The sequence below is a fragment of the Hibiscus syriacus genome, unplaced genomic scaffold (genome assembly GCF_006381635.1).
Source record: "Hibiscus syriacus cultivar Baekdansim isolate YM2019G1 unplaced genomic scaffold, ASM638163v2 tig00109987_pilon, whole genome shotgun sequence".
Taxonomy (NCBI): domain Eukaryota; kingdom Viridiplantae; phylum Streptophyta; class Magnoliopsida; order Malvales; family Malvaceae; genus Hibiscus; species Hibiscus syriacus.
This window is the reverse complement of record NW_024062550.1, coordinates 536,340-561,872: the sequence shown is the minus strand read 5'-3', so window position 1 is coordinate 561,872 and position 25,533 is coordinate 536,340. Positions and strand designations below refer to the sequence as shown.

At 37.5% G+C, this 25,533-nt stretch overlaps 3 pseudogenes; 2 read left to right on the top strand and 1 right to left on the bottom strand.

The window, feature by feature from the left end:
• The first annotated feature begins 2,543 nt into the window (after nt 1-2,543).
• Nucleotides 2,544-9,660, top strand: LOC120211847 (annotated as a pseudogene).
• Nucleotides 9,661-13,562: 3,902 nt separating this feature from the next.
• On the top strand, nt 13,563-18,479 carry LOC120211955 (annotated as a pseudogene).
• Nucleotides 18,480-19,160: 681 nt separating this feature from the next.
• Nucleotides 19,161-22,978, bottom strand: LOC120211953 (annotated as a pseudogene).
• Between the last annotated feature and the right edge of the window lie 2,555 nt (nt 22,979-25,533).

The window sequence follows — 25,533 nt, the reverse complement described above, 5'->3', positions numbered from 1 at the left end:
TGGTCTTAGTTTAAATCACTAACCCCTTAAATATTTTTTTATTGGATTTAGATTCATCTAATTCTTAACACAATTGGTTAAAATATATAAATAATCCCTTGACTATAGAAATATCTTTATTAAGTCCATTGATTATTAAAATTTACAAAATAATCCTCAGACTATAGGGAGTTGCTTTTTTGAGTCCCTTGATTATTAAAAGTTACAAAATGGTCAACCGACTATTCATTATGTTCCAAACTCGTCCTTTTCCATAAAAAAAATTGGCGACAGTCTGAGCTGTACGTTAACTTGTTGACTGAGATATGGTAAAAATCTGATCTCATAATCTTAAACGACTATCATATCTTAATCAACATGCTAACGTCCAACTCACATGACCGTTAATTTTTAGCGAAAAAGGACGAGTTTGGAACATAATGAATAGTCAAGTGTCGATTTTATAACTTTCAATAGTCGATGGACTCAATAAAGCATCTCTATACAGTCGAGGGACCATTTTATAACTTTTAATTGTCAGGGTCTCGATGAAGTAAATCCTATATAGTCAGGAGACTATTTGTATACTTTACCCAACATAATTTGGTATTAGTCTAAATCACTAATACTATACTATCTATATTCGTGGTTGAAATTTTGGTCAAATTATGTTTCATCCTTGTACTATACTCATCTTAAAATATTAATTTATGATATCCACATATTTTGATATTAATCAGACTGATTAATATAGAATTAAAATACACCACTTAATCCATAAATTAATTAATTAGTGGTTGGGATAGTTGCCCTCGCCTCTGCGATACCCGATCTGAATTAGTCGGTCAATAGATCAAATATCAGTGATTAATTAAAAAAACCACTTAATCCAGAAATTAATTGCTCAATTAATTACAGGATAAAATTCAGAATTTTAATAAGGTCTATTGTCAAAACCATGGGCTGGTTTAGGGTTTGGAATCACTTTAGATTTAATTGCTGACCTAAAACATATTTATCATAATTAAAAAACTGTCGGTATCGAAAAAGGATAAACTAAGTATTTAGCCACCCACTTGTTTTCGTGGTTCGTTCTGGTCATTCAATTATTTTTTTTTCAAAATCATACATAACGTTACATTTTAATTCTGTTGTGGTCATCCGTTGTTAAAAAATTAACGTGATGCTAATGTGTCATCACAAGATAATACTACATCGTCGTTGAAAAAAATGTTATCGCGTTAGTAGTTTTGTTTTTTAAACGTCTAGTGACCAAATCAGAACCATGTGAATTAGTGGGTGACTATATACAATTTGTGTTATTTTCTATAGATCAAATCTATTTTTTCTTTTTTGATTTTATTTAGCCGACGACGTCACTGACTTTGATGCTGGTTGTCGACCGTCAGTTATGTTTTTTCTCTTTGTTTGTTATCTTGCTGATCTTCCATGCTTTAGACCCCCAAATTGATTTTGATATGCGTTTTGTATTTGCGGATAGTTTTCTTACATCGCTCGACTCTGATTTACGATTTGTTCGTATCTTTCAGTAGCTTCATCCCTTTTGTGATTCGTTTGACGATGCAATTGGATTTGTTCGTACATTTTGGTTAAATTTTTTAACTTTTTCCTTCCTTATTATTGTGTGATCTAGTTAACTAATTTCTGAGTTAATATTTATAAGAGGATGTCCTGCTTATATTTTAATTTACTGTTATTCTTCTAATTTTTATTGTAATTTTAAATATTTTTTATTTTTAATAAAATTAACGGATCAAAAACAAAAATCTTATGCATAGAGCAAACTTCGTCAGGATCGGTGTTTGAATGCGAAGATTCTGAAAATAATTATTTTATTCAAATTTTATTTTATTTTTCATTAAATGAATTGTATTACAAATATTTTATATCGCGCTGAATGAAATTCGATTGACATTCTTTAAAATAATTCGAAGTTATCAACTTGTTTATTGAAAATGGAATGTAATTGACAACTTGTCATTGTTCTTCGTCTTCATTTTCTATTTATTTCAGTGGGTCCATCGTCTCATCTAACAGAATGGTAGCCTTTAAATTTGTTTGAAAGCTTTAAAAAACCCAGAAAAAAACATAAGCATTCAAAACCCAGGTTTTTAGTTGTTTTTTGTATACATTTATGGAGTTTTCATCCCTCTAATGATGGAAAATGGCTATGAAACCCCCCAAATCTGAATGCTTTTGAAGTTTTTTTTTCATGGTGGGACCTTAGCTTTACCCCAAAGATCATCAAAAAAAATTGAAGAAAGAAGAAGATTTGGTTGATGCGTCACAAAAGTCTCTCACTTTCAATGGGAGTCATTTTCTCTCACTGGATAACAAACATCAGTGGGGAAATCAGCAAGAAAATGAGTTTCATTAAACAATAACTTAAGCACAGTTTCAATCCCAAGAAGGTAATTAAAGTTGGTTCAGACCCATATTAAAAGTACACCCTTCAAAATCCAACTCCAATCACTAAGCTAGCATTTACTAATATTAAAACCAAGTTTCTCTTTTCCTTGTTTTACTCTCTCTCACATGCTTAACATCCACCAAACTTTCCAAATATTTTCTTCATATATATATATATCTTAAAGAAAAGGTTGTCAGTTACTTGGCGCTGTGGCCCTGTGAGGTGTCTTTGTTTCTTGTTTTCATTCAATTGCCTGTTTTTAATTTTATCTGTGTGTGTGTGTCAGTTTTATTTTGTGTTCCAACAACTTGTGGTAGCATAAAGACAGGAACTTTGTGAATTTGAGAGATAAAAAAAGGAGATTGCTTTGCTATTTTGCTTCTTTTTTCACCAAACCCAAATCTGGGTTTTCTCAAATACAGCTTTTAAAAAAAATCTTTGCTTGTTTTGCACTGTTTGTGTGGGGGGTTATTTCTTAATCTATCTTCCCTTTGTTCTTGCTTCAAGTTACCTCTCCATCTCTTAATATAATACAGCTCCATATTTTTTATTTGTTTTTTTAAAATTTTTCTTTATCATCATCACTGAAAGAGGTTGATTTAGAGAATTTGTGGGATTTGGTGCTGTATGGGATGGGGATGTTGATGCCACTGATTCTTCAGCTTGCCAAACTCTGCATCATTGGCTTTGCTTTGGTTGTTCATGGATCTTCAGGTAAAAAACCCATCTTTTTTTTTTGAGTTCTTTCTCAAAGCTATTGAATTGTACTTGGTTTAACGAGTTTTGCGTTTTAATTTGAGTTACAATCTTTTAATCACATTTAATGTTTTTGGAAATATTGTTGTTTACCATGACTGTTACCTTGTCTGCTTCTTTGCTGAATTTTGTCTGCAAAATCTCAGTTCCAGAGTTTTAGATCCACTGAATTTGGATTCAAAATCTTCATGGATCTGCATAATCCACTGAACTTGAAGCTTTATCTAAGAAATGCTTTTTTTGTAGCATAATTAGCAACAAAGATCATTGTGCCATGTTATGTGGAATCAAGTGTTCTTTCAACATTATCGATTTTATAGATTGAGGATGAAATGCAATTTGATCTCATGATTACAATCCTCACTCATGATTTCTGTAACAAGTAAAAACCAATTGTTGCATGTTGAAATTCATTTTGGTGTTCACTTGGTTGAATATAAGCCGAATATATTCGTCTTTTTCGCTTGTTTTAGGGCACAATGCATCCCCATCTCCGGCGGAGTTCTCGAGTTTTCCGCCTACAGAAGGAATCCCTGGTGCTGTTAAACAAAGAAGCTTTGCGCCAAGCATGCCACCTCAGCCGAATGGTAACTTCCATTTCGCGGTACCAAATGTTCTTGTTCTCGAGACTTTTTATTGAAGTTTCTTTCTTGACAATCCAGAATCGGATTTACATTCTCCTCCTGCTTTGCCACCACTAATGCCAGTCCCAGTGCCTGAAACGACCGAAGGGGATGCACATTCCTCATCGCCAATTAATTCAATGGAACCGACGCCGCAAAATACAGCTCCGCCACCATTCCCTATTGAAGAACATTTACCATCGTTGGCTCCAAGTATTCCAGTGGTGTTGCCACCATCTCCTCCATCCGTGCGAACCCAAAATACAGCTCCGCCGCCATTCCCTATTGAAGAACATTTACCATCGTTGGCTCCTAGTATTCCAGTGGTGTTGCCACCATCTCCTCCGTCCGCGCGAACCCAAAATACATCTCCGCCACCATTCCCTATTGAAGAAAATTTACCATCCTTGGCTCCAAGTTTTCCAGTGGTGTTAGCACCATCTCCTCCATCCGAGCGAACCCGAAATACAGCTCCGCCACCATTCCCTATTGAAGAACATTTGCCATCCTTTGCACCAAGTACTCCATTGGTGTTGCCACCATCTCCACCACCTCCGCTCGTTCAGGTACATGCACCATTAAAGCCGCTGACTGCTCCTCAGGAAAAGGAACCAGTTAGTAAGCCTCCTGTCTCAGTGCCAGATGCTCCAGGTACATGACTAAAAGCAATTCCAGTTCCCTTCAAGTTAATGTAAATTGGCATTTGCTCTAGTGCTGCTCTTTTTGGTTTGATACGCAGCTCCAGTTGCTTTTCTTCCAAGGACTTTTCCTCGAAATTCACCGGATATCCTCCCATGTATGCTTGCTAATTAAAGGAATGCATCAAATAGTTTGGTAAATTTGAAGTTCAATATGGTTATAAACTTGTAATTGCACTTGTTCTAACTTCCAGTACCAGCAATCGTTCCGTCACGAAATTCTCCAGAAACTTCACCGGTTGTCCATCAAAGTAAGCTGGATATTATGCAAAAGGCATTCCTTAAATAAGTAGACTGCAGCTTGAGTTTGGTTCTAATACAACTTACTTATCCCACCCACCCCCTTCTAATCTGTAGCTTCAGCTGCACCACCGTTGCGGAATTCTCCACAAAATTCCCCAGTCATTAACTCCAGTAGGTCAAGCGCTTTCCCCCAACTGACAACGAAGGAAATTCATCTAACAATAAGGCCCCTGTTCTGGAGCCAAGTGCTCCAGGTATATATCAGCGGTTTGATCATTGACGAGTCATTCCTGATAGATTTAAAACCAACTTTGATTCTAACACTGCTTCTTTTACTCTCTATCTTGTAGCTCCGGTTGCGCCACAATTGAGGAATTCTCCACAAAATTCCCCAGTCATTAATTCCAGTAGGTCAAGCGCTTTCCCCCCAACTGTCAATGAAGGAAATTCATCTAACAATAAGGCCCCTGTTCTGGAGCCAAGTGCTCCAGGTATATATTCAGAAGTTTGATAATTGATGAGTCATTTCCTGATAGATTTAAAACCGACTTTGATTCTAACACTGCTTCTTTTACTCGCTATCTTGTAGCTCCGGTTGCGCCACGCTTGAGGAATTCACCACAAAGTTCCCCACCCTTGCAACCCAGTAGTCCAAGAGCTTTGGCCCCAACCCCAAGTGTTAATCAAGAAAATTCATCGAGTAGCAGCGCACCTGTTATAGAGCCGATCGCTCCAGGTGGATAAATATTAATTTGATGTGTCATGTGTCCATAGATTTAACACTATGATAGGTTCTAATGTTGCTGCTTCAACTCTATTTTATAGCTCCAGTTGCTACACCTTCAAGAAATTCACCACGAAACCATACACCAATTCACTCCCAAGGGCCAACAGCTTTACCACCACGCGCTCCAATTCCAGAGCCTCCCATTCCTGGTACATAATTAATGGCTTAACGTCTCATTTTGTAGATCTTCAGTAAATACTGTGTTGAAACGATTATACTTTTTTCTCATTCTACTTTCACTTTACAATGCCGTCTCTACCTGAAACACAATATCAGTTGCATCTCCCCCTAGGAAAGTAGAAATGACCCCACCACCTGTCCGCCCAATCGTGCCACCTCCCATTTCACCCGGTAAGTCTAGTTACTTTGTATTTTGTATGAAATTTCAATCAAAGAGACTGTTAAGAGTTTCTTATCCTGTTATATAATGTGGTTCCAGTTAAATCGCCACCTGGAGAGTCACCTCGTAGCTCACCAACTGTCCACCGAAACGTGCCAGTAGGAAATCCATCTCCATTACCAGGTTCAATTTAGAAGATTATACCAATTTTTGGAAGTCGAACATGTGATTAATTTTCCATGTCTATTAATTTCCTCACTTTTTAATCATATTGCAATGCAGACCGTGATATTTCTCCTGTTTCAAATCCACGCTCGAGCAATGATGGAACACCCGTTATGTCACCTTCAAATGAGATACACAAGCCAGTGCCACCTCTGAACCATACCCTGAAAAATGGTGTGTCGTGAATCTGCAAACATCACGCTAATTTATAATTTGGTTATTACCACCAACAGTCGTTCTGATGATACTTTTCCAGGTTCTTCCCCAGTCATATCTCCTCCTGCACCAACAGCTAGGAGGAAACATCGTAGTCCTCTTGTACCTTCCCTTTCTCCTTCGAACGAAGGGCATAATTCTTCAGCATTTTCACCCTCAACCTCGTTTCATAAGCATCAACATAAAAGAAATGAACGAACCAGTCCTGCTCCACCACCGTCAGACCCGATTTCACCCCCTCCTTCGAAACAGCAAGGTCTAATATCTTATGCCACTGCCATAGTAACATTATATGGGCTTATCTCATTCTGTTAGTGTTCCATCGCAATATTTATGCAGGTCCAGTCCTCTCTCCGTCCGGAAGAAAGCGAAGACACTATGCTCCTCCAGTGTCCCCATCCCATTCCTTTGTTCCTCCACCACGAGGCACTGTTTCTCCTGTTCCTTCTCCATCTGGAGTGGCTGCATCTAGGCAGACCGAAAGTAAGACTAAAACGTTTCATTGTTAAATATATGTTTGTGATATCCCCTCAATCTCTATTTTCTGCTTATTCATGATTTGTTTCTTTTGCATAGAGCCTCATATTTCCCCAGAAGTTTCGCCATCAGTCTCTCCGCCGAGGAGTCCCAAGGTGGCACCACCACTGCCACGAGTTATGGCATTTCCACCTCCGCCTCCCAATGAAGGTTAATGACTAGGTTCTTTGTTCCAGATTTCGAGTTTCCGGTGTATGTTCTACTTTCATTTCCAAGGAGATTTTGTATTGTACTAATGTTCAATTGTAAATGTAGATTGTTCAACAACTACTTGCACGGATCCTTATACAAATACACCTCCTGGATCACCTTGTGGCTGTGTCTTGCCGATGCAAGTTGGATTACGCCTAAGTGTTGCACTATATACTTTCTTCCCTTTGGTTTCCGAGTTGGCTGGAGAAATTGCTGCTGGTGTTTTTATGAAATCAAGTCAAGTTCGCATCATGGGTGCTAATGCTGCTAGTGAGCAACCAGAGAAGACGATCGTCCTTATTGACTTGGTACCGCTTGGTGAAATATTTGATAACACAACAGCCTTTATAACTTATAACAGATTTTGGCATAAAAAAGTTGCTATAAAAACTTCATTATTCGGGGATTATGAAGTACTATATGTGCGCTATCTTGGTATGCTCTTGCTCGGTTCCGGATTTACCTTTTGTTTTTCACTCTTGGCATATATTTACCTTGAAATACGTAGTAACAGTGGATTTCTAGGCTTGCCTCCTTCTCCACCTTTGCCACCTGATGCTGGTATGATTGATAGCGGACCATATCCGGGTAACAACAACAATGCAAGGGCTATAAAGCCCCTCGGTGTTGATGTGCACGGGAAGCGGCAAAAAAATGCGCTTAGCGGGGGTGTGATTGCTATAATTGTTCTGTCCGTTTTGGTGGTTGTGGTGTTATGTTCTGCCCTTGCATGGGTTTTACTTTTCAAACATAGGGATCAAGCTAGTCACGAGCAGCAACTCCACGGCATCCACTAACATCTCATGCCAAACCTTCAGGTATATTTACCTAAACATTTTGGGCTTAATAGTTCCATATCACTATTAAATCGATAAAATGTTGTTGAATTTTCAGGTTCGGCTGGGTCGATGGTTGGAAGCGGTCTAAGTTCCGTATCACTTTCATTTGGTTCTAGCATTGCACCCTATACGGGATCCGCTAAGACCTTTACTGCAAGTGAAATTGAAAGAGCTGCTGACAATTTTGATGATTCAAGAATACTCGGGGAAGGTGGATTTGGTCGTGTTTACAGCGGTGTTCTTGACGACGGGACTAAGTGGCAGTCAAAGTTCTGAAGAGAGATGATCAACAAGGTGGCAGGGAATTCTTGGCTGAGGTAGAGATGCTTAGCCGTCTTCACCACAGAAACTTGGTGAAGTTGATTGGAATTTGCACCGAGGAGCGCAACCGCTGCTTGGTTACGAACTCATTCCAAACGGCAGTGTCGAATCTCACTTGCATGGTACTTAAACTGCGTGCTTTCCATTGATTGATTCCCGGGTTATAATATTAAACATTCCTAGTGTTACATTCTACAGAAAATGTTTATATTTTTCTCTGTTTTATTTGTTGTCAGGAGTTGACAAGGAATCCTCACCACTCAACTGGGATGCCCGGATGAAGATAGCTCTTGGTGCTGCTCGCGGACTAGCTTATCTCCATGAAGATTCAAGCCCTCGTGTCATACACCGGGATTTCAAGTCGAGCAACATTTTGTTGGAGCATGATTTCACACCAAAAGTATCCGATTTTGGTTTGGCTCGAACTGCCATGGATGAGGAAGGCAGGCACATATCGACACGTGTCATGGGAACGTTCGGGTATGAAAATCTCTGTACTCTATTGGATTTAGTTTTTTCCGATCCTTGTTATTGTGTGGGCCGACCCGGCCTGTTGTATTTGTGAGGCATGTACGTCGAGCATGTCCATAATCGATACGATTGCAGTTACAGATGTTAATTTCTATTTGTAATTTGACGTTTATTCATGATGAATCACTTGGTCCAGATACGTGGCTCCTGAGTATGCAATGACCGGCCATCTTCTTGTGAAAAGTGATGTTTACAGCTATGGTGTAGTCCTCCTCGAGCTTCTGACTGGACGGAAACCCGTAGATATGACACAGCCTCCTGGTCAGGAGAATTTAGTTGCATGGGCTCGTCCGCTTCTTGCAACCAAAGAAGGCTTAGAAACAATTATCGATCCATCTCTAGGCTCTGATGTAGCTTTCGAGAGTGTGGCGAAGGTAGCAGCGATTGCTCATGTGTTCAACCCGAGGTATCACACCGACCTTTTATGGGTGAGGTTGTGCAGGCTTTAAAATTAGTATGTAATGAATTTGATGAGGCAAAAGAAGTGGGAGGCTCAAGAGGTTCCAGTCGAGACGATTTCTCCATTGACATGGATGGAAAAGTCGGTACCGGCTCGGGACGGTTGAGTGAAACATTGCAAAGCCATTGTTCCATTCACAACTATGATGTATTGGGTCTTGATACGGAGAGAGGACTATCGGTTCGGATTTGTTCAGTTCATCAACAAGATTCGGAAGGCAGTCATCCGATTCATTCAGGAGACACGGCAGTTCGGGTCCATTGAGAACGGGGAGGGGCAGTCGTTTTTGGCAAAATATGCAAAGATTATCTCGGGCAGCATCAGTGAACATGGCGTTATGATGAGGTTCTGGACAGGTTCGCATTAAAACCCCCATTCTTCCATGCATGTAAATGAATAGCAACCGATGGCGTGCCGTTGAAAAAGCCGTGCTGGTTTTGGAAACTGGAAATGAACATGGAAACTCTCGATGAATACGAAAATGTGCAGCGAGATTCTGAATCCGAAACCGGAGGAGCTTCCGTTGCTCGGCTTCACGATGAGCATAGGGTGGATTATTCATTTTTGTATAAAGGAAGAGTTTCATGATCCACACCACAAGTTGTATAGTTGGGGCTGTGTGTTTCATAATAAGGATTTTCAGTATCTTTCTGATTCGCCTTCTAAATTCTCTTCGCCTATGAATTTGATTAATCCGGATCGAATATTTTAAATTAAAATTAATAGATTCCACTCAAATCCTATTGTATAGAATATTTGTCTTATGAATAGGGTTGGGCACGGGACCCGAATCCGACGGGTTCCGACCCGGTCGGGTCAGGGTTTTTTTATAAAAAATTGAGTTCGGGTCGGGTTTTTTTAAGTGTGATGTTGGGTCGGGTTTAGGGTGAAAAATATCTGACCCGACCCGAAAAAATTTATAATTTATATTATATATTTAGAAATAATTATAATAATATCCCTTTATATACTTTTTTTCATTAAGTCACTGTTTTTATTGAATAAAATAATATTTTTATTATTATTTTGGGTCGGGTCGGTTTTCTAAGTTATATGTCGGGTCGGGTGAAATTTTGTTTTGGTCAGGTCGAGTCGGGTCGGGTAGACCAAAACCCGAACCCATGCCCATCTCTACATATGAATGTTAGTGGTTTAATACCGAATGATTCTTTCAGGTTCTTGCAACTATCATATTAGTAGTTTAAGTCTCCAGCAATTATTTCTAGTTTAGATCTATATATATTAAATTATGTAAAAAAAGAAAGATTAAAGTTTCCAAATTGCTGAAGAAATCAATGCATTGGAGTCTGACCAGCCATGGGAGTGCATGGGTGGTTCCCCGATGAGCGAAGACCATTGCCGAAGGCGGTTTCGAGCTGAGCGCTTCTGTCGTCGACCCCGCATCGATTATTTTCAAGAATCTGGTGGATTTGCTAAGGGAAGGTGATCAAAGAAGTGTCGTAGCAGATGCTAGATGGTGGTGTTCGAGAAATGCCGGCTTCGGCGACAAAAGTGTTGATGCTTTTCTTCGACCAGGCCTCGATACTTGAGAACACAAAGGACTTATACTTCAGCCGGTGATCTTTTGGATCTAGATTTTGAAGCAGAAAGTCAGTACCGTGTGTCCCAAGAAATCACCATTCTATAGGCTACTTGAGCATAATAGAATATCTTGCATCGGTTCTCCCTCCCGGTGTAATCCAATTAGGTCTCAAAGTCAACAAAATTGAATGGAAACCAGGGTAATCATCATCATCATCATCATCATCATCGACAAGTAGATGATTCGAGGATGGTGAAGATTCAGGTATGCTCTTCAGTCCTCCCTTGCCTTCTTAACAGACAAATGCTATATGGTGTTTCATCATTCCGAATTCGAGTTCCCTTCCTTGCAAATGGTGTTCAGCGTTCCGAATCCGAGTTGAGGCACAAAAAGATCCCATGATGGATAAGGAGGACAGCTTCATTGTCCCTGTTTACAACAATTTAGTGTGCTCCTATCTTGGTTTGCAGGGAAGAAGCTCCGGCTCGCAACACTCAGCAATGAAGAGATTATAAATGTGGTATCGAGGACGGTTTTCGAGTTTCTATTGAAACCCCAGAGGGAAACAAAGTCTGAGAATGGTTCCATGGATTCCTGGATTGAAGACCAAATGGGGAAGTGACCACAGTTCTTGGGTCTTATAGTTACGTCGCAGTCGGATCGAGTGGTGCCGGTTTCGACACGATGGCCGAACCATTACCAGAATCACCTTCTGGTACTCTGCATCACCATGGAGATACTTTAGTGGTCTAAGAGAAACCCATAGGCTTCTCCACACTATCATTATGTTGGGTCTAGACTTGATAATTTGAGAGAAAAATATTGGAGAGTAGTGCTATGCAAGCAAACTATACTTTTTCGATTATTTATCTGATAATCATTTCGATTTTTTAAGCATTTAAGCCCTCAAATTTTCATTTTCATTTAAAATCACACTTTTGGGTGCAATATGGCATAAGCTTTGTCATGTTTTCCAGACAGCTGAGCTGCACAAATTCTAGCAGTCCTTCCCTTCTTCCATTGTTGAATTCTAACGAGTCAGAGACAACTTTCATACAATGTCATTCAATTGTTGGTTGTTGCAAATCAGGTGTTAAGCTTATACCATATTGCTCATTTATTGAAAGTTCAGGGACCAAATGAGAATAACCTTTCTAGCCCTGAGAGTGGCAATGATCCTTTATTATTATTTGTCACTCTTAATATATGTAGTATATAATTCATATACTTAATATATATACAAATAATTATATGTCTATTATCGTCACTCTTAAAAGGATATAAATAAATTCAACTTATACATTTAATAAAATTCATTGTTTGTTTATAACAAATTTATTGAGCATTTGTAACTTTTAAAAGTTTAGTTACCAAAAACGCTCATTTAAATATAGTTTAGCGACTTATTGTACTTTACCTCTAATAAATACCTGATGCCCAAATTGGGTCTCCCTGCTGTGGCCCATTTAAAATTACGTGAAGCCAGAACCAATTCAATTCTGGCGGGAAATCCATTATCCTCCGCCGTTATATTCATCGTCATCAACATTCCGTAGCTGTATCAGCCGTCGATTGCCGGAAAATCAGGGGGCACCGCCTTCAATCACCGAGCTCTTCACTCAACTCGCTTCTCACCTCGAATTACGATCAGCGAACGTGAAAACGAAGAGGAAACTCTCAAGGGCTCAATTTCGAAATTAATCCAATCTCTCAACCTCATGAAAGCCCTAATTCTGAGCTTAGGGTTTTGATTACCGCTCTCTCCCTCATGTGTTTCAAGGCGCCAGGTAAATTCGTATGCAAAAGTTTAACTGTTACGGTTTCTTTTAGGAGATAATGCTCCGTTTACATTACCCATTGTTTTAAATTTGCGATTTTGGTTAGGTATTTAATTCAATGGTTGAGTATTTGGTGAGGACGATCTTCAGCGCCTTGTCTTCTTCGGTTACTTGCAAGGTCTTTCGGCTTCAAAGTTTCTGCTGTTGGAAAAGGTCGATTTTTATGCTTCATTGTGATTATGTTGAATTTTCAGGATCTTTAGTTGGAAAAGTTAAACCTTTTTTGAATAATATGCTTTTGGCTATTTTTTATTTAGATTTGGAACTGAATATTCACATGTTTGTTCAATGATTTGGGGATTTCATTACATGTGGCTTTTTTTTCATTTAATTTGCAGGGTTATCTTTCGTTTGCTGTTACCAGCTGTGTACGGGTATTGGTTTTGGCATCTTGCTATTGGTTCATCCCGACATACACCGGTTCTCCTTGTGAGAGCGATTGAAGGAAGAAGTGCTGCTGTTTCCAAGTTGCATTGTCATTTGCCTGATGAACTGCCCCTTGAAAATTAAGAACTACCATTGAGGTTTGTTGTTAAAAATTGCTACTATGCTATATAGAAGTTGACCACTTCAGTTTCCGGTTAACTGTTGTTAATTGAACATAAAAGGAAAAGGTGGATAATGAGAAGTATAGTGGTGTTTGATTTACATATTTTAATAGAATTTTGATTAGCATTCACCACTTTCCATAATAGAGTTGGTTCAGTTTTTGTTCACTACTCCAAGGCACTTAAAGTTATCACTTATCGGTGCTCAAATGTTTCAATTTTAGTTGAGTTTGGTAAGTTAGTTTACTAAGATGTATGTTTTATTCTTCGAGCAGGTTGCTCTTCTGGTATCTTGACCCGCTAACTCTAAAGCAAGATGTTTCAAAGATTTTACAAGATACCAAAGAAAAGCCTTTCCTTTGCTTGAGCGAAGAATTTCACCGGAGAATGGATTGATGTGCTATCATTATATGCTTAGTGCTTTCTCCTGTTGTTTATTGAGACGAGAGCTCTGCATGACTGGTTTCTCAGGACGTGAGTTCTCATTTCATATTCTCACATATTTCAGGTTCTTGTCATTGTATCCGATGTGCCTTTCTTTCCGCCTTTGTGATGGTCATGTCACGATTCATGATACGTTGAGTATTGTATTGAAAACATGTTATTCATATATGGCCAACTTGAAGGCACTCGTTTTAAGTTTTGCTGCATCCATTGACAAGATGCTTTGATTAATAGATGGCATGTAAGATACATTATATCACTATTTGTATTTTTTCATCTAGTCTAACTTAATTAACAAACATCTTCGCATTATTAATTTAGTTTTAAAACAGGGGTCTGGCTTTTGTGCTAGAGCTTCTGGCTGGGTTAGTGGAAGCAATTTTGGATGTAATTTCGAGACCAACATATTGGGGCTTATCTGTGGAATTGGTATCTAAGCTATCATTTCCGATGCATATTTCCCAAATCAGAACCACTTATTGAGGATTTTCGTTGGAGCTTTCTTTGTCGAGGACTTTATACATTTAGCTCATGCCACAAGAGTACACGAATCTCTTGGTGAGGGCTCAATTTCGAAATTAATCCAATCTCTCAACCTCAGTGAAAGCCCTAATTCTGAGCTTAGGGTTTTGATTACCGCTCTCTCCCTCATGTGTTTCAAGGCGCCCCAGGTAAATTCGTATGCAAAAGTTTTAACTGTTACGGTTTCTTTTAGGAGATAATGCTCCGTTTACATTACCCATTTGTTTTAAATTTGCGATTTTGGTTAGGTATTTAATTCAATGGTTGAGTATTTGGTGAGGACGATCTTCAGCGCCTTGTCTTCTTCGGTTACTTGCAAGGTCTTTCGGCTTCAAAATGAAGAGTTTCTGCTGTTGGAAAAGGTCGATTTTTATGCTTCATTGTTGTTATTATGTTGAATTTCAGGAATCTTTAGTTGGAAAAGTTAAACCTTTTTGAATAATATGCTTTTGGCTATTTTTATTTAGATTTGGAACTGAAATATTTCACATGTTTGTTCAATGATTTTGGTGGATTTCATTACATGTGGCTTTTTTTTCATTTAATTTGCAGGGTTATCTTCTCGTTTGCTGTTACCAGCTGTTGTACGGGTATTGGTTTTGGCATCTTGCTATTGGTTTTCATCCCGACATACACCGGTTCTCCTTGTGAGAGCGATTGAAGGAAGAAGTGCTGCTGTTTCCAAGTTGCATTGTCATTTGCCTGATGAACTGCCCCTTGAAAATTAAGAACTACCATTGAGGTTTGTTGTTAAAAATTGTACTATGCTATATAGAAGTTGACCACTTCAGTTTCCGGTTAACTGTTGTTAATTGAACATAAAAGGAAAAGGTGGATAATGAAATATAGTGGTGTTGATTTACATTTTAATAGAATTTTGATTAGCATTCACCACTTTCCATAATAGAGTTGGTTCAGTTTTTGTTCACTACTCCAAGGCACTTAAAGTTATCACTTATCGGTGCTCAAATGTTTCAATTTTAGTTGAGTTTGGTAAGTTAGTTTACTAAGATGTATGTTTTATTCTTCGAGCAGGTTGCTCTTCTGGTATCTTGACCCGCTAACTCTAAAGCAAGATGTTTCAAAGATTTTACAAGATACCAAAGAAAAGCCTTTCCTTTGCTTGAGCGAAGAATTTCACCGGAGAATGGATTGATGTGCTATCATTATATGCTTAGTGCTTTCTCCTGTTGTGTTTATTGAGACGAGAGCTCTATTGCATGACTGGTTTCTCAGGACGTGAGTTCTCATTTCATATTCTCACATATTTCAGGTTCTTGTCATTGTATCCGATGTGCCTTTCTTTCCGCCTTTGTGATGGTCATGTCACGATTCATGATACGTTGAGTATTGTATTGAAAACATGTTATTCATATATGGCCAACTTGAAGGCACTCGTTTTAAGTTTTGCTGCATCCATTGACAAGATGCTTTGATTAATAGATGGCATGTAAGATACATTATATCACTATTTGTATTTTTTCATCTAGTCTAACTTAATTAACAAACATCTTCGCATTATTAATTTAGTTTTAAAACAGGGGTCTGGCTTTTGTGCTAGAGCTTCTGGCTGGGTTAGTGGAAGCAATTTTGGATGTAATTTCGAGACCAACATATTGGGGCTTATCTGTGGAATTGGTATCTAAGCTATCATTTTCCGATGCATATTTCCCAAATCAGAACCACTTATTGAGGATTTTCGTTGGAGCTTTCTTTGTCGAGGACTTTATACATTTAGCTCATGCCACAAGAGTACACGAATCTCTTGGTGAGGGCTCAATTTCGAAATTAATCCAATCTCTCAACCTCAGTGAAAGCCCTAATTCTGAGCTTAGGGTTTTGATTACCGCTCTCTCCCTCATGTGTTTCAAGGCGCCCCAGGTAAATTCGTATGCAAAAGTTTTAACTGTTACGGTTTCTTTTAGGAGATAATGCTCCGTTTACTTACCCATTGTTTTAAATTTGCGATTTTGGTTAGGTATTTAATTCAATGGTTGAGTATTTGGTGAGGACGATCTTCAGCGCCTTGTCTTCTTCGGTTACTTGCAAGGTCTTTCGGCTTCAAAATGAAGAGTTTCTGCTGTTGGAAAAGGTCGATTTTTTATGCTTCATTGTTGTTATTATGTTGAATTTTCAGGAATCTTTAGTTGGAAAAGTTAAACCTTTTTGGAATAATATGCTTTTGGCTATTTTTTATTTAGATTTGGAACTGAAATATTTCACATGTTTGTTCAATGATTTTGGTGGATTTCATTACATGTGGCTTTTTTTTCATTTAATTTGCAGGGTTATCTTCTCGTTGCTGTTACCAGCTGTTGTACGGGTATTGGTTTTGGCATCTTGCTATTGGTTTTCATCCCGACATACACCGGTTTCTCCTTGTGAGAGCGATTGAAGGAAGAAGTGCTGCTGTTTCCAAGTTGCATTGTCATTGCCTGATGAACTGCCCTGAAAATTAAGAACTACCATTGAGGTTTGTTGTAAAAATTGCTACTGCTATATAGAAGTTGACCACTTCAGTTTCCGGTTAACTGTTGTTAATTGAACATAAAAGGAAAAGGTGGATAATGAGAAGTATAGTGGGTTTGATTTACATATTTTAATAGAATTTTGATTAGCATTCACCACTTTCATAATAGAGTTGGTTCAGTTTTTGTTCACTACTCCAAGGCACTTAAAGTATCACTTATCGGTGCTCAAATTTCAATTTTAGTTGAGTTTGGTAAGTTAGTTTACTAAGATGTATGTTTATTCTTCGAGCAGGTTGCTCTTCTGGTATCTTGACCCGCTAACTCTAAAGCAAGATGTTTCAAAGATTTTACAAGATACCAAGAAAGCCTTTCCTTTGCTTGAGCGAAGAATTTCACCGGAGAATGGATTGATGTGCTATCATTATATGCTTAGTGCTTTCTCCTGTGTGTTTATTGAGACGAGAGCTCTATTGCATGACTGGTTTCTCAGGACGTGAGTTCTCATTTCATTCTCACATATTTCAGGTTCTTGTCATTGTATCCGATGTGCCTTTCTTTCCGCCTTTGTGATGGTCATGTCACGATTCATGATACGTTGAGTATTGTATTGAAAACATGTTATTCATATATGGCCAACTTGAAGGCACTCGTTTTAAGTTTTGCTGCATCCATTGACAAGATGCTTTGATTAATAGATGGCATGTAAGATACATTATATCCTATTTGTATTTTTTCATCTAGTCTAACTTAATTAACAAACATCTTCGCATTATTAATTAGTTTTAAAACAGGGGTCTGGCTTTTGTGCTAGAGCTTCTGGCTGGGTTAGTGGAAGCAATTTGGATGTATTTCGAGACCACTATTGGGGCTTATCTGGAATTGGTATCTAAGCTATCATTTTCCGATGCATATTTCCCAAATCAGAACCACTATTGAGGATTTTCGTTGGAGCTTTCTTTGTCGAGGACTTTATACATTTAGCTCATGCCACAAGAGTACACGAATCTCTTGGTGCAGAACAACTCTGTCCAATCAAGCTAACAGCATTGTCAGTTGGGAGCGTAGATCACAAATCTCTCTGGTAAACTCCAACACTAAGTGGTTACTACTTACCCTATTCTTAACTAGAAAGATTTATGATGAATTCTTTGCCAATAGACTTTCCAGATTGGTTCTATTTTGCTTCTGTTTTACTCTTCTCTTGGAAAAGTTCTCAAAAGAATTTTCAATTTAAATTCTCGTTAGCACCTAAGTCTGAGAAGTACACGATAAGGAATTATGTCTATATTTGCAGCAAGGTATATTGCATGGATTTTGAGCCCCACTAGTAAATCTAATCAGGATTTGTTAGTTGATTTTTTGACTAAAATATCTGAGTCTTGGGCTCTGAAACAGTTCGACTTAGCTACACACTGCAACGGAGCTACCTTCAAGAAGAAACTTAAGAAACCGAAAGTTCATAACAAGAGGGAGGATTTTCTGAAGAAAGAATATGATTGTCATATGATTGAGATCTGGCTTGACCAATTTGAAACCATATACCTATTTATGCTAGTAATAATACCATCGACAGTTCTGCATCTGCTGATTAAATGCATTCAATGTTCTTCGCTTGCAGCAAAATGTTCTTTTAAGGAGGATCCTATTAGGCATATTGATTGGTTCCCCCGGTAGCATAACCGAGGATGGATGTGCACTTCTATTGCACTATGCTGCAACTGGGAAAATTCTTCGGCCAAGGGAAACTATGCTCGCCGGACCAAGACATGTAAACAGAACTCTGAGGGATGACTTAACTACCTGGATTGAAAATGTGGTGACAAAGATGTTTTAGCAGGTTCTTGTACTGTTTTTGGTTTGACGGATGCTGTTGATAGTATATCTGCTTCTTTTTTCGAGAATGAAGAGAGTGGGTCAGATTTCATTTACCAGTGAAAGTAAAATCCGGAAGTATTTAATGAAGTGCATCAAGAGGCTAAGCCAACTTAACTTCGGCGAAGGAGGAGTTTTGACGTCAAGGGACCTATGCAATAGATTGGAACTATGAGACATCAAGGCCGGATATCATCAATGACTTGAATCAGAAACTATCTTTGTGATGAATAGGTTTTTATAAAGATGTGAATGTTTACAATGGGAGAGTTCTTCACCGTTGTAAAAAGTAAATTGCAGACAATAGATTGGATTGTGTATTCTTCGGCGTCGCATCTATACTGCAGCCCGGTTAACTTCGGCGAAGGAGGAGTTTTGACGTCAAGGGACCTATGCAATAGATTGGAACTATGGAGACATCAAGGGCCGGATATCATCAATGACTTGAATCAGAAACTATCTTTGTGATGAATAGGTTTTTATAAAGATGTGAATGTTTACAATGGGAGAGTTCTTCACCGTTGTAAAAAGTAAATTGCAGACAATAGATGGATTGTGTATTCGTCGGCGTCATCTATACTGCAGCCCGGTAACCTCTTTCGGCATGTAAATTTTTAAGACTGTACTGTTTCACTCTGTTCATACTTTATTGTTTTTATCTTCTTTGCGGTAAGGGCATGTGACTGTAAGTATTTATGTACTGAATAAAAACCAGCTTGAACTTCAGTACCACAAACCTATCTCTTTAGTTTTTGGTTGCAGGTAGCTTCAACTGAGAGCTTCTTCAAGCAGCTGTTCTTTTAACCAAAGCGACTCTAGATGGATCACCACCCCATTCTTCAAACACGACCAAAAAGTTTCCACTCGGCTTCACCCACGAACGCGGAACATGGTACCTGTAAGTACAAACTCTACCATGAATATTTGAATCCAATAAAACAGATGATAACGTAAACCGAATATAGTTTCTCACCATCTTTGAGAAGGCTGCCCACAGCCAGTTCTACATTTCTTGTCAGTGTAAGTTCCGGCATAATCACAACCACCGCAACTGCCGCTAGCTATATATCGGGCCAGTGGCGTCCGATGCTCTGGCCGTTATCCATACTTGCCCTTTGCCCATGCTACTCATATCTAAAGCTAATGGTTCATTGCCTCCCGGTGCATTGAAAGTTGTCTGGATAACAACAGATGTTAAATATTGATATCTAATTCGATCTTTTTCAAACATGGTATCTGTTAAAATCAAACATGGAAACTCCCTAACCTTGTACCAAGTCATAGGTTGTTTCTTCACCAATTGTGCTCCTTGAACCCATTCAACAGAAGAGCTCCAGAAACAGTGTGAAGGTTTAAGCCTTCCCTTTAGACCGATCTGAAAACATCATGCCAACATTGTCTATTAGTATATCGATATGCTCGTAAGTGCAGATACTCGAATTCATAAAACAAACCTTGTAAGACCATTTCTGCTTAGATATGTCTCTTGTCCCCTCCTTTAGACCCTTCAGTGTAACCGGACCTAGAACACCGACATTCCATCTCTCGAAATGAGTGCCGACATTCTGAAACATACGAAATTCGACATTATTATATCGGAAGTCAAGAAAGATTGAAGCTAACATCAGAAACTGACTGAACTAACCGGGAGTCCGACTGCAGCACTTAATAAAGAAATCTTGTTAATCCCGGTTCTTAGCTTGACATTCTTGCTGAATGTTAGTTTTGGATTGTCTAATCCACCATATGCGGTACCTGAATTGAGAATATAGTTGATAATGAGGTTCATTGAAAGCTTTTGATTATCCTCGATTGACCGGAGATTTCAGCTTTACCTGCTAGTTGACCATTGATGAAAACATGCAAAGCATGGCCTGCTGACCAAATGGTGAGAAGAGGATCTTGTCCGTTCTTCAAATCGTTAGGGCCGATTTGTACACTGGTCGAACGAGAGAAGTAAGGAAATCGAATATGATATCGAAGGTACGGAAATACAGTAATACATATTCTGGTATGATTACTCACTCTGTCATGTACCACAAATAATCTGATTTATCTGCTGTGAGATACACTTGTTCCCAAAGCCCATCATGGACAAATGTATCTCGATCATCAGCAGTGGGGCTTTGTTCATTGTATGACTGCCATGAGAATGCACTGTTTACCGGCACCATTGCCGGTTGAGACCTCGGGGCTCCAACCTGTGCAACAGTTGCATTCAAATGTTAACATTTTCATTAAAGGGCTACTGAAAAACAGAAAAAAAGCTTGAATTTCGTGTTACAAAGTTCTTTTCCTTACCCTGGCAGTGTTGAAAGCAGCAGTTTTGCAGTCAGGGAGGATGGACCAACGCGGTAAGTCGTATTGAACTTTTCCGAACGTTACTTTTACAGAGTATTTCGTGTCGTAGTTCGCAAGGAATGCAGCACATGCAGACCTCGACCTGAAGACATGAGCCTGCAATCATCGATTATTAGAAATGTCAATTCCGGAACCGAAACAACGGGGTGTTAAGTTCACAGCAAAAACACTGACCTCCTGGTTACGTCCGAGAGATGTCACTCTAGGATTTGCAGAAACTAAAGCTGGTTCACTTGATTTGATTGCTTTATGCAAATCTCTTAGATGTCCCCATTTTGGTTCCCTTTTAAGCCCTGGTTTAAGACGAAAACAACCATTCATGAAGCCGAATGGTATGATAGCGTGCACTCGAATTAAGTAGCCGGAATCTTTAATGCCCATAACTACATACCGTATCATCAAGAGGAGCATCATAATCATATAGTAGCAATGAAGGGACCACCGGCGGTCCGGCCGAAGTTGGTTCCTCCATGGTACTGAAGCAAAAAGGTACGGAAAACGTTAGAAAAACAAAACCTAGTGAACTTAAAGGAAAAGAAAAGATACCAAAACATAATATACCATGTAATAGTTTACAAACGAACCACCATTCTGTATGAATCTTGCAACCGAAAACGCTATGTCTTCGACAGGTCTTGTAGGAACTGCACTACCGAAACCCGTAAACCTAGCATTCGAGCAATCCAAAACTCTTTAAGTGAACTTAAACTGCAAACGGAAACAATAGACAACATAAGCGAAAACCCTGTGACTTACCACCAGTCCAGTTTTCAGTCCACATCTTTGGCTTATATTTTGCGTTGGGAGTAAAGTTCTCGCAGTAGAATCCGTTGCAGGTGTTTATCTGTGACAGTACAAAGAGATGAGGTTTCCGGAATTCCCGGGACGACAACAAGTAGAAAACTCGATTTTACGTAAGTCGTAAATGAATAGGAATCAACCAAAAACACTGTTGGAAACCCCACCAAGAAAGGAGGATCACATAGCACTAATTCAAAAGGAATACCAACAAAATCTTTAAAGCAACATGGCATGGAATCTTACCACAGGGTCAGGAGCATCATCTTGCTTGCACATAATCCGGGACTCCGGTGTGAGTCCAACCGCCATTTGTGCGGCCCATTGGGTAGCTTTACCGGGAGCACCGATTTCCCATTCAACCGGTCCGAATTCGTTCTCAATCTGAGACATAAGATTGGACCTCCTTGAGTCTGAAACAGCCTCTCTGCTTTCATCATATCGACTATCTTAGTTGTAAATTTCTGCATTGCAGCCCTGAAGGGTCCATTGTCTGTCCTAAAAGCAATGCCACGAACATACTTTAACCACACAGGAAACCCCCTGAACCACAAAATAACACAGAGCATATCAGTCAAAATCTGCAGATATTCACCAAGGATGTGATTGGTAAAAAACAAAACATTAAGTACCCATAGTTCCATTCAGCACAAACATAGGGACCAATCCGGAGATTAACATAAAGTCCAGCTTGTTGAACCAGTTTAACAAATCTAACCAGATCATATCTATCCTGAAAGTAATACTGCAAAACAAAAAGAAACCAAATTTTCAAAAATTCATACAGAAAAAAAGAAACGAGAAAAATGTTATGAATGACGTTCTATAAAAGTGTATTACATTTCCAGGGGAAGGCTCATGTCCATTCCAGAAAACATAAGTTTGTATAACATCCAATCCACCTTCTTTAGCCTTTGCTATAAGATCAGGCCACATCTGCTCATACATACATACATACATACATACATACATAAATGGATGAATTAGAGGTCGAATCTTGAAAGCTAACGAGCTACAATAGGTTAGGCTTTTAAGCAAATACCTCTGGGGTGCTTCTGGGATAATGAATAGAACCAGAGAGAAGAATTCTTCTTCTGCCATTAATGGTGATGGCTTTGCTGTCATAAGAAACAGTGGCTGAAACTGAAAAAACCCAGGAAGAAAACAACAGCCATACATGAACTCAAACAAGTTTTTTCTGTACAACATTGTGAACAACAAGACTCGAAGAAATCAATAGACTTTTGTCTCTTGTCTTTGAGAAACCAAAAAAACAAATTGGAGGGAGAGTTTGGAGTTTCGGGTTTTAGTGAAGCTATGTCTTCTCCCTCTGAAACTGCTTTTTATAGGTAAATTCTTGATCAAAGGGGAGACTCCTCTCTGACACAAACTCCAACATCCATTCTTAAATTATCTGCCTTCGTTTTCACTTTTCTTTCAACATTCTTTTTCCCTACTTATTGCTTCAAATTCGTGTCATTTCTAATTAGAGTCATTTACAATTATTTATTCAGATTATTGTGTTATATTCGAATCGACTCGAGTTCAAATCATTTTATCGATATTAATAAATTTATATTATTAATCTTTTATTATTAAATCGAATTGATTCGAATTTTAGTCGATTTCATTTAATTTATGGATTAAAACTACTAGAGGAAAGCATTTAAGGCAAGTATCTAACCTTAATACGTGTAAAAATAGGACATAACAATGATCTTTTACTGTAGTATCTCGTTATTGTTCTTTCTCTAAGAAAGATTCTCCCAGTACCAACAGGGGAGAAATTATTTAAATATTTATTTATTTAATTATATATCGATATTCCATTCGTAATTTTAAAATTTTCTAATACGTATGTAAATTTAAAATTTGTAAATATTATTATATTATCAATAGAATATAAAAAATATTTTTTAGCAAAAAAAAAAGTATGGGTTGTGCTTGCTTTTTGTTTCTCTTTTCTTCAATCAAGAGAAATTGTCTTGTTTTGTCAGTTTATAATTTTGATAGATTTTTTCCAATAATAATTCATTATAGATTATCATTTGATGTATTATTAGTGAATAAATAAATTTATAATGTTAAATAGAATTTATCGAGTTATTTCAGTGGTAAAGGGGAGTGTTGTTGTCTCTAGAGGTATCGAGTTTAAGCAATCGTGTTAATAACATGTTTGTTCCTTGTCAATAAGCTCTAAGAAAATACCTGAATAGATACTACTTTATAATCACCCTAGATTGTTAAAAAATGATGATGTTCAAAAGTTTGGAGATGAATTTAAAATGTTTAGAAGTTCGAGGATTAATTTTGGAACGAAAGTCATAGTTTTTGGATGAAATTAGAATGTTTAAAAGTTTGAGAATCAATATAAACAAACTTCATAATTTAAGGTTGTATAGTATAATTAGCTCATAAAGTTTGTTTTTGGGGAAGTACACAAATAGTCATATGATTATATGGTATTGTTTTATGAAATCCCTCGACTATTATACAAAATGGTCCACTAACTATAGTGTTGTTTTATTGAGTCCATCGACTATTAAAAATTACAAAATGATCATCCGACTATTTATTATGTTCTAAACTCGACGTTTTCCTTTAAAAAATTAATGATATTCTGAGCTAAACATTAACTTGTTGATTGTGATATAATAAAATTTGATCCCAGAATCTCAAACGAATATCATATCTCATCCATCATATTAATCTCCAACTTAGACAACTGCCAAATTTTCAACAGAAATGGGAGAGTTTGAAACATAATGAATAGTGGGGTGATCATTTCGTAACTTTTAATAGTCGATGGACTTAATAAAGCAACATTCTGTAGTTAGAAAATCATTTTGTAACTTTCAATAATCGAGAGACTTAATAAAACAATACCCTATAATCAGAGACCACGTGTATACTTTGTTTTTTTTAACCGAAAGTTGTATGACTTGTTGGGACGTTTAAAAGGAAAGAAACGTTTTATTTATTTATTTATTTATTTATTTATAATTTGGACCCTATTAACCACTTTACCAATGAAATTATATTATAAAGTTGTACTATAAATTATAGTGCGGTGAACTCTTACCTTTACAAATCACGTGAATTCCAATTTTATTAAATGATTAAGTTTATTAATTAATAATTATACCATACTTACTATACGATTATATGATATTTATGGAAAAAATTCATAAAATAACCAAAATTAATTATGTGTAAATTATAAGATTGACTAGTTAATTTTTAATATTTTATCCGTATCACTTATAGTCTTATACCGAGGGACGAATGTAAAATTTTATATCATAATAGGGCAAATTTCTAAACTTTTGAAAAAGATCAAACTTATAAAATTCTATGGGACGAAAATATATTATCAATAAAAAATACAGACAAAATATATAGGACATATGATAATTTAATATTTTAGAGGAGACGATTGTCTCCACCCGTACCCCTCGGCCCATCAATGCTTACACCACCTACTATATCAATAACTTGTATTAGCATATAAAAAATAAATTGAGAATTTAATTAGAATATTTAAAAATCGATATCGATTTAATTTAATTTAGTTCACAAAATTAAACAAAAAAAATATTTTTTTATATAAAATCGAAAAAAACAAAATACTAATACTATGGTGCATATTATAGAAACAGCTGTTAGAACAGATCATGGCTTGAAAATGAAGGGGGCAGACTTCATATTCTTTGTTTATAATTAATAATGACTAAGTTATAATTAATATATAGTTGTTATGGTGGTTGATATAAATAAAAGGTGGTCCATGTAACCTTGTCAACCGGTCAAATTAGATGATATAATTGGTTGAAATTATAGATTTTTTATTTAATTTTTTTATTATTGATTTTTGTGTTCTAAAACATGAATTTTTGTATTCCAACGTTGATTCAATGTGAATCACATTTGTCAAATTTCCAAACGAATATTTCATGGA